This window comes from Biomphalaria glabrata, chromosome 5 (genome assembly GCF_947242115.1).
Source record: "Biomphalaria glabrata chromosome 5, xgBioGlab47.1, whole genome shotgun sequence".
Taxonomy (NCBI): Eukaryota; Metazoa; Mollusca; class Gastropoda; family Planorbidae; genus Biomphalaria; species Biomphalaria glabrata.
This window is the reverse complement of record NC_074715.1, coordinates 37,888,760-37,899,918: the sequence shown is the minus strand read 5'-3', so window position 1 is coordinate 37,899,918 and position 11,159 is coordinate 37,888,760.

Sequence of the window (11,159 nt, the reverse complement as noted above, 5' to 3'; positions counted from 1 at the left end):
AACTAATTTTTAGACATTGAAAATACATGTGAGAAAAAACTCAAGCATGTTTTCTTTAACCTGATAGTTAAATAGACTTAAAATCTATTGCAATCTTCTAGATTTTAGATTTAAAGAATGCACGCATAATTATTTATTCCTATCTACATCTAGATGCAAAATTTATTTTCAACAATTACCTCCTAGATCTAGATGTAATTGTTCATATAGCAAAAAGGTTTTCTGATATGAAAATTAAAATATTCGTTTTGTTTTTAAATGATAAATTATTAATATGTTTAATATTTTAGTATTTACCACATACACTCATTAACAATGATTATAAACTCAAACTCCAAAATGGCAATCCAAATCGGACCATATCCACAAATAAGGTCAAGGTCATAACATCACTGATCTATAATCTATCTTAAAGAAGAAAAATAACCTACGGTAGGCCTACATCTATTATTCTATACATATGATCCGGAAAAAAAAAGGGGGGGGGGGAATGACAGGCCTATTTTTTGGAGAAATTACACAAAATATGTAAAAAAAAAATATATTATTATTATAGTTATAACTAGTTATCAATGCTACTTATTGATATCTCAACTGTGTTTCAACATATTCTGATATTGTCACACAAACTCAAAGGTAGCAGAATATGAAACCTATAATCATAGGCCTATATCTAGCTTTAAACAGAAAACATTTGCATCTCTATTTTCTTAATGTTGTGATAAGTTAATATTAGAAATAGGTAAGGTGACAAGATATTTTGGGGGCGGAAGTGAGACTTTTACCAGACCCGAGCTTTTGTGTTTTTAGCAATCTGTAAGATATTTTAAAAGTTCATTTACATTTAAATTGGTTCTACACTATCTCCCTCTCAGCTGCACCCTTATCATTTAGCAAGTCTTTTACTCTGAATACGTTTTTCATGGGCGCGCATGAATCTCCTAGTAAAATTTCGGTTCTTCCAAGATGGTGTCATTCACTTTTACCAAGGATTTCCGGAATTTTCTGCTGTCAAATTTGCACATCACAATAAGTCCTTTTAGTGTTCCACCTTTAGCTGTTTTATTTCACTGGTCCAAAAATAACAATCTTCCAGTAACAGCGTTAGTTTATGATTAGTACAAAACCGGAGGATTCCACACAGGGGGCCGTCAGAGATGGCCGCTGGATTGGCGGTCATTTCACGGTTCTTGTGGCGGTTACAGTATAGGAATATAAGGAAATTCGCCTGTAGCCGTGACCTCCGTAGACAACCCAGCCTACGACCACTAATAGCGAGGGGGTCCTTTTACTGTACGCTGTGCGTTAAGCCGGTCCGGATAGCTTAAATTTATGGTGGATAATATGGTTGAACCCTTAGGCAGGGCAGGGAGTGAAGAGCTCTCGATCCACGCCTGACTATCCTTTCCGATGGCCAATCGGGATCATATTATGACGCCTTCGGCGCTGATTCCCTACTGGACTTCATGGAAAGTTAGCATAAAACGAATTTAACGATCTTTTATATTTCGCCGTAAGGCAAATTATTCTTCTGAAAATGAAGGGAAATTTTATACCATCGAGTAGCCTATAGGTCATTGTCTTCTTGGAATTCTTTGAGGAAGCGAAAGTTTCCACATAGTTAATGTCGTCAAATAACTTATTATTATTGATATGCAAAGGAAGAAGTTTTAACCCGAATAACTGCAGTCTTTCTAAAACGTAATCTCTGTATGGAGCATCTTTGAGATACTAGGCCAATATTAGACAGAAAACTACGATTCACATTTCTTACATAGCACTTTATTACCTATTCCTTTTTCATTTTTATAAACGAAAAATCTGCCCGTAGGTCCATGTTGAACATCGATGTTCGTTTTGTCTCCGTTTTGACTGACTTGAACAGAAGGGAAAGTCAAGAAATATTGTAATCTTGAAATGATTACTACAAATCATCAAACAGAGAAACACGAGGAAGGGGGGAGCAAAGAGTCGACCATCAGTTTCAGAAAAGAAGTTGTAGAATGCCTTAAAGACCAACATAAGAGTTGTTTTTTTTTCGAAATTGAGATGGCTATCTTATTTTATGTAATACAGACGTTACTTAAAAAAAAAAGATGATTACGTCCTACGCGTCATGCATATTAACCAATGACTTAAATTCTCAGGAAACCCATTCCATGCTCTAATAGCACTAGGGAAGAAGGGAAGAAATTTGTCCTAGCATGTGGGATGAGGAATGTGCCTTTATTTTTGTGTCTTTCTGAGTATTTTATTAAATTTTGTTTTTGTATTTGAAGATTATGGTTCAGTGTTTTATGTATAATTGCTACTTTACTCATCAGTTTTCTATCCTGAAGGCTTTCTAAATTTAGTGATTTAACCAAAGCTGTTAGTCTAGTTAAGTGTGAATATTCTTTTGTTATGAATCTCACTGCTCTATTTTGTGTCTGTTCCAGTTTTTAAATGTTTTCTTGAGTTGGTTATATTAATTTGGATATTAGATGGTGTCAAATATAGTTCCTAAAAGTTTGAGTTTAAAGAAATACATATTTATACTAGAAATAGTAATTTAAAATATAAAAAAAAAGAGATTCAAAATGGCTAAAGTAATGGCAGAAAGCGGAAGTGACACATCTGTGTGTATGACAAGTCAAAAGCTCGCTGTCAGAGTCCCTCAAATTTATCACAGCATTAATTATTATTATTCATTATTTATTTATTTTATTTTAGTTATTTCCCCGTCCTATCCCCAATTTCTTCACCCGCACCACCTTTTCCTCTCCAGGCTAGACTTAGTTGACCACATTGGAGATAGCTAGGCCGCGTCTTTCGACTTATCTCATCTTGACCGGGGAAAGATAAACACAGTCTCTTTGATCTTACCCACCGGATGTCTGAATGACGGTCGCGGTTGACACCACCTTGGGTGGAATGCAAACCAATCTTTCTTCCACCCCCCACCCTTTTCCACGTCTCTCTATGATCAAAGAGATTACTCTGGTCAACACTCCGCGTGACCCTCCAAGGTGCGACTTTTGTGGAATTCACCCACGTGTAAGACAATTCTTAGCCTAGGACGTTTCCTGTTTCCGCCCACATTTTCCAGGCCTTTATATAAAGTAAATTAAATCAAGCCAGACTCTCTCATTTTCTCATTCGAGTCTGGACTGCTTCATTTATTCTTTCTCCTAGAGGAATACCTGGTGGTAAGCCGAACTTAATCACGAGTTCCATCTTAGTTACTTTGTGCATATTTCTAACTGGATATTATCATGTGTATTTTGCTTAGTTCATTTATATTTAATTAGTGCATTGTGTATTTCTCACTGGCGTAAGTAGAAAACATAAACATGTCCTATGTATTTATTTATGTATTGCATTAATCTATTAATGCTACGTTGCTCAATTGATCGTTGATGCAACCATGTATATATTCGTACATCTTATTTTATTTATCTCGGCTGACCGTCTTGATAATTTTACTATCGCACTAATACTGCACTTAGAGAAGAGATATGAATTATCTCCCCTTTAGTCATTCTACTTTGACGAGAGTTGCGCCCCTTGAACGGACACCCTCTCCATTCAAGCGCGCTTCATTGTTCTCGGCCGACGGTCGTATGTAAACAAACCGTCGTGGTCGCTGACCACCGCCCATCCCCCCCCCCTTTTTTCTCTTCCAACTTGTGTTGTTTATTTGAGATTATTATTTCCCCTTATGTGTAAATTTTTATATTATTACTTTCCCTTTTAGGTACATTTTATATTGCTACTATCAGCCATCTGTTTTCCAAAGCCCATTTATCATCATCTCTATATTGTGCTCTAAAGCAATTTCACCAATCTGACGAATGCACCTCAGTCGAGGGCATCGATAAGATGCATGAGAGGCATGTCCTAACTTGTCTTTATTTATCCGCAGCCTCCCTCAGGTGTCTGCCTATTTGCTATCGAGAATCACCTAATGCCTTTGTGCTTAGTGCTATTCAGCACTGCACTTGCTTATTTATCGGATCACTCACCTGCCTGTTTATTTGGCATTGTCTGCCTAGTCAACTGCCTATCTGCTATTGAGTATCATCTCCCTTCTACGTGGATCTACTCAACTCTACTACTTGGCGCTATCGGCCTTGCCCGCCTAGTCGACAGCCCACCTGTCAACTTATTAGGTGCGACGTCCCTATGGACCCAGATCTGTGCGAGACGTCATAGCTACGCCAAACCTCTGCAACCCACTGGACCTATCCTGTCAACTACGCTGCCCACGGCAGATCAGCTCTTCCCGCAGTACACTTGTGCCCGCGGTAGCCGGCCACCTACTGTGCCCACTACAGATATCAGAACTTTGGATTGAGACTCCACAAGAACTGAATCACCGGCGTCCCTCTATCCGCTAGAGCACCACCTCCAGCTGCAGAACCTCAAGCCAGGATCACAGCCAGCTGCGACATCAACAGTAGTCTTTTTGTCACGGTAATTGAAATATTTAGGCCTTTTTTTTGTCTACATCTCTAACCTATTTGCACATCAGGAAACACACTCTAACCTAAAGCGTCGTCCGGTTGTAATGAAAATTGTGTAAACCTATGTGGTTCCAAATTCTCAAATGTGCAATGTAGCCTATATTGTCTTGGATAACATTGCAAAGTAGTATCTGTCTGCAAAAAGTTCACAAAATAATATATATGTTTTAAGCTCTGCCGGGTTGAAGGGAGAGCAGGCGGGGCAACAACCCAGTGGAATCCTCAAGAAAAGGGCCCCACAAAAGAGAAATCCATATTTCGACTTAACTTTTTTTTTTTTCGTATTTTTACCAAAATCCTACAGTTGGCAACACTGTTGTAGGTAAAAAGAAATGTCATATTATAGTGTGCTCGTAATGTATACTTCGGATTTACTACATTGCGTAAACTCTAATAATTTCTTTTTTGTTACTAAAATATGCATATTGAGGGGTTTTTTTTTAACGAAGGAAAATTGAATTTAATGGACCTCATTCACCAATCGTAAACAAACAACATTTAGCCACGTGACAATATTGATAAAACAATGGATGGCTGCCTGGTCGTGAGGTTTGCGCGCTGGACTGTCGTTAGGATTTATCGATGGTCGAGGGTTCAAATCCTGCCCGCTCCCATCCCCCGTCGTGTTGCGGGAGGTTTGGACTAGGAAGTAAACTATCTTCAACTCTGAAGGAACATCCGAAACATGTAAAACATTTTACAAAACATTGAATGGAAAAAACGTATCACGTGACAGCCTTTGTGGATTGCACAAATTGTATTGAAGAGATAGAGAACCACGTGGCTAAATGTTGTTTGTTTATTATTGATGAATGAGGTCCATTTACAATTACTTTCTTTTATAATATGACATGAGATTCGCCAATGGGAAGTAAAAAACACTCCACGGAAAATTCTCGGCTTTATTACATGGGGACAATATTGACAAGGCTGCTTCCCTAATATGGTACAAAGTAGGTCATCTCTACCCTGAAACAGAAGGCTTTGTTACAGCAATAGAGATTCGCTAATGGGAAGAAAAAACACTTCTTGGAAAATTCCAGGCTTTATTAGAGAGGACGATATTGACAAGGCTGCTTCCCTAATATGGCACAAAGCAGGTCTCTACCATGAAACAGAAGGCTTTGCTACCTAATATTCAAATATTGTTGTTAAACGCCGAAAATGTGGACATGTGGGTGAGTCAATTGAACACATAATGGCCCTATCAGAATCTGCCTACCTAGGTCGTCATAACCAAGTTGCAAAGTTAATACACCAACTCTTGGCTCTGACACATAATTTGATCGGTAAGGATACTCATCCTTATTACAAATACTCGCCACAAGAGGTTGTCGAATCTACTGATCATTTTATGTACTGGGATAGGCCTATTTTGACCGACAAAACGGTAGAATTTAATGGCCCTGATCTGCTGTTCATTGATTAAAAAAGAAGAAGAAAAAACGCTATAATTATTGAAATCGCTGTACCACTGTTCATAATTTAAGAAAAACTGAAATGGAAAAACAAAGACAATATGGGAGCCTAGGCTTGGAGATGAAGCGTTTATGGAAGTTATCCAAATTAACAATATGCCCCATATCAACCGAGGGGATAATAACTGACCTCACAGATATATTCAAGGCCCTTATCAATTTTGGTTCTCTTTAACGAAACTCGACCCTGGCAGCGTCAGAGAATGAATACTCGTTCGTTTCTAACATAATAATAATAATAATTTTGTTAAAAGTTTTCTTGTGAGCCTGGCATGTAGGTCGGTGTACAGGAATGCTAGGCTGGGACGGCCCAGCTGTTTATTACAGTGATGACGTTTTTGCCAGACAATTAGCTTTTGAGTATTTTGGTTAGTCTATGCTTATAGGCTATCGAGTAAGAAAGTCCTCTATTAGTCTTCCACTAGACGGTTACATGGAGATGGAGGTTGTGGACTACACAGCATCTACAAATTGTGTAAGATACAAATACAAATAAATAATATTTAAAAAAAACAAAGCTTGTAGCCTGTTAGGCCTAATGGGTATCAATAAGTTTGGATCAGTCATGTTAAATAGATCTAGACTAACAATAATACATCTGTGTGATTGGAAATATTTTTTGTACCAATTGTTTTTGTTTAGCACAATTCCATGGCTTTTAGCGTTCTCGATACGCTATCACTTGTCTGGACCAGTTGGAGAAAGATCATTTTTTAAATGTATAAAAAAAAGGGGAACGACCTGAATTCGAACTTAATCAGACTTCTCAAGCCAACGCGGTAACCACTCTGCTAGCGAAGAGTCTATGAACATGGAAGATTGTATAGTTATCTATTGTTTCTGTTTCATGTTTGTGTTCGCTTAGCTTACACCACCAATTTTGTCAAGTACTATTTGTTTCCCTTGTTTGTGATACCAAACAAAGTAATTTATCACCAATAGTTAATTAACTAACTGGTTAATTTTTTTTATTCTTGTGTTATCAGGTAAAAGAAATAATTGTGCAAAATTTCAGCTTGACCCGAGATTCGGTATCGGAGAAATAACCTGTAAAAACTTTTGGCCAGACAGATAGACAGACAGAGTGAGTTGATATTAGCTTTGTAATAATAAGATAAAAAAAAAAAAAAAAAAAAAACGGATGTTAATAGTTGTTTAGTTGACGCAGAGCATGAGATTCGACAATTGTAAGAAAAAGCACTCCACGGAAAATGTCCGGCTTTAATACACGGAGGCTGCTTCCTTGGCATGGCTCAAAGCAGGTCATCTCTACCATGAAACAGAAGGCTATGTCACAGCAATACAAGACCGAGTTATTAGGAATTATAAAAAGAATATCCTTAAACTCGATGTTGTTGACAAATGGCCGAAAATGCGGAAACACGGGTGAGTCACCTGAACACATAATGTCATGATGTTCAGCTTTAAAAGAATCTGCTACCTGTGTGGCCATAACCAAGTAGCGAAATAAATACATCACCTGGCTCTGACACATAATATGATTAAGAAAGATACACCTCTTTACTACAAATAGGCCTACTCGCCACAGGAGGTCCTAGAGTCTATCGATCACCTATTACACTAGGATAGTAATAGCTATTTTGACTGACAAGAATGGTGGATTTCGATCGCCCAGATTTACTGTTTATCAAAAAAAAAAAAAAAGGAAACAGAAATATATTTTGTTTAAAGATAATAGCTCCTTAAAATGTATACAACTTATAGAGCTATCGTGCTCTTAATAACTAATGACTATTAGATTAAAAACATTGGAAGCACTTGTTAACAAGACAATACCCCTTTTATACAATTTATAGAGCAATTGTAAACCACTGTTACATCAGATCGGAATGAAGTGGTCGTTTCCTTTCCATTAGGACTAAAACAGAAAGTTTCAAAAACTCTTTTATCCCACTTTCGGTCAGAGTGTTACAATGTCATTTGTCGTCATCGAGAAGTCTACTTCATAACGCGCTGGTTGTGTGTATGTGTTGTGTGTGTGAATGTTGTTCGTATTTAAATCTATATTGTTATTGTAAAGTAGTTACGCTGAGGTGGTCAATTGTAGTCAAACTGAATTTCCATTTGATTGGACCAATACAAATTATCTTATCTTATCTCTCTCTTTTTCTCGTAATAACTTTAAAAATAGTATTTTTATGCTTTTCTTGTTTGTTATTAGAATATCTCTATTCAACTGGTATCTTCGTGGAAAATGGAACCTTCTGGGTGAGTGAAACATGGACACGGATATCAAAACGGCTCTTGAAGCTAGGCTAAGTCATTGGTTTTCCTGGCTGATTAAGTCAACCCGTTCTATGCTCTAACGTGCACGTATCCCGTTCTCGAAAAAAGCTCGAACAATTTTCCTAGAAATGTGACCGTGCCATCAGGGGCGGACTGGCTATATGGGCAACTGAGCAAATGCCCGGTGGGCCGGTGCCTAAATGGGCCGGTTGGGCTGTCGAATGGGCCACATTAAATATCAGTAAGTCCCGTAAACTTGATTGGTCTCGCCTTGCCTATCATAAAGACCTTAACATAATTAACTGTGTATTAAAGCCACATAATCCGAAATAATGGATTCGCTTATAGCAGTTTACCGTGCTTCTGTAATAATCCTCTTTAACACTAAGAGATTAACAAACAATATATTACCTATGTTTTTTTATAGTCCTAAAGAAGTCGAACTAGTGTGAACATACACGCGTGAACTTAAAATTAGGAAGTATTCCCTTATGTTATAATGTAAATATGTTTACAGCAGTCTGTAGACCCACTGTTAAAATTGACCCCAGTAATGGATTGCCCTTTCTGATGTGCATTATAAGCTAGGGCCCTATATTTGGATTGGTCGGTTCGTCGCAAGATCCCAGGATTTCTCAGCTACGAAGTCAATGACAAACCACAATTATTTTTTAAACAGTTAAACATGCAACCAATTATAAATTGAAAGGAAAGGTAAGAAAAAAAATTGAAAGATAAAAAAGCAAAAATATTGCTGGAATCCTCTGCCAAGAGATGCATTTGGCACAAACACTTCAATTGATTATCATTTCCTAAATAACATTTTCACCATGGTCGGCCCTATCTATAGAAATGATTGGAAGAGTGTCACTTCTATGGGCGCTTCGATGATTTTCCCCCGATACTGTACAGATAAGCCTAAATCACATTTATTGTCAGTTACTTTGCCATTTTTAATGATTGTGCTACAACACTTATAAATCTAGGCTAAAAGACGTACCCATACCGTCACTTTACTGTTTTCATGAGGGGATGTCATTTTTTGTTCGGTTTCTGCATAAAGCCTTAAAAACAAAAACTCGGGGTAATTTTTCCATTTTTTTTTTGGGAAAATCCGTGTTAAGTGAAAGTCGGACCCGCGAAAGTCAAGGGACCACTGTACCTGTTAATAATAGTAGGCCTAAGTTAAATTTTTAAAGCGCTGCTAAGAAACCTAATGTATTCTTAGGGCGCTATTATAAAAAAGTTATTTCATTTGAATATTTTTTGTTTTGTTACGTAACCAATCTTCAAACCTCCTCCCTCTTGTACAGGGGCGGACTGGCTATATGGGCATTCGGGCAAATGCCGGTACCCCATTGGGCCGGTAGGGCCACCAAAACGGCCGCATGAATGCCAGTAAGTTGTTTCAAGATTTATATTATTCTCTTTAAATATAACACTTTGAGCGTCGTAATTAAAAAATCATCTTTTACACTTTTAAGTCTAATAGCCTACTTATCTAAAGCATTGTCGTAAATATCCTTCCTCCGTCTATAGAGCTTCTAGTAGACGTCACTAAACGATAAACAAGAAACTTAAGGCATTTATTTCTTAAAGAGATCGACGTTAGTGGGAATATATTAGGATCTTATCTCCTTTCTTATCTTATATAATACAGACGTTACTTAAAAAAAAAAGATGATTACGCCTTAAGCGTCATGCATTTAGTCATGCATATTAACCATAGACAATATATAGTCTATGATATTAACCAATGAACTAAATTCTAAAGTCACTGGTTTTCCTGGCTAGCTCAGGCAACCTATTCCATGCTCTAATAGCGCTAGGGAAGAAGGAGCATTTGTACACATTTGCCCTAGCATATGAATCTATAATGAATCTAAAAAGGGATCACAACAACTTTCCAAGTCGTATAGATGACATATCCAGTCACATACGAATTCTTATTGGTTTGTTGGAGTTGTCGCATGACCTCGAGTTGGTCCCGCTACGAAGTCCTTCACAAATCATAATTATTATCCTGAACAGTGTTGAAATGTGTTGATTGGAATCAAATTGGAAAAGAATATAAAAAAAAAAAAAAAGAAGCAGAAAATAAGTAATAATAACTATAGCAGGAATTCTGTGAAAAAAATATTAGTAAACTTATTAATTCTCGCAAGCACTAGAGATTCGCCAAGTTTATGATGACAGCATTTACGAATGAACAGGTTCAACGTTAAAATGCCAACACGACAAAGTTATTGACCTAAGTTGAAATACAAAGAGGCTTTGCTTAAATATGAGACTATCTTGACAGCATTTGTTCTGAACGTATGGATATTAAAACAAACAAGGATATTAAAACAAACAAGGATATTAAAAACACGTGGACATGTTCTGTTGTGTGTGTGTAGCCAGCTTTAAGATGCAGTCAAACTAGGTTATTGAGAAAGCAGTGTATGTGAGTCAAGTAAAGTTCTCTTTCAGACCTTGTGATCTCTATGGAAGATGATGTTAAGGTCATCTGTTTCTTTGCCAATTGGTAACGAGCAGGGTGTCATGTACTAGAATTCGCTGATCAAAGAAATGTACTTGTGTGGCTTAACATTTTTATTGTTTCCGTAAGAAAACGAAAGGGAGAGGTCTATGGCAAAATAAACAATATATAGCCTAGGAACAAATCAACGGACGTATCCAGTGGGCAGTATATATGGCCCTAGGGGGTGGTAAGTGGGGCAATCGCCCCAGGCCCGCGCTTGAAAAAGGGGGGGGGGGGCGCGATCGTAGATTTCCTTGTCACTTTCAGCTTCGCAATCCAGATCAGTTCTCATTAACTAGGACTTGTTACTCAATATTTTGGAAGCCTTCCAGGTATCTAGATACCATATGACATGTAAGTTCTTAAGACGATATTTTTGGTTTCAAATAGGCCTACTATTCTGTT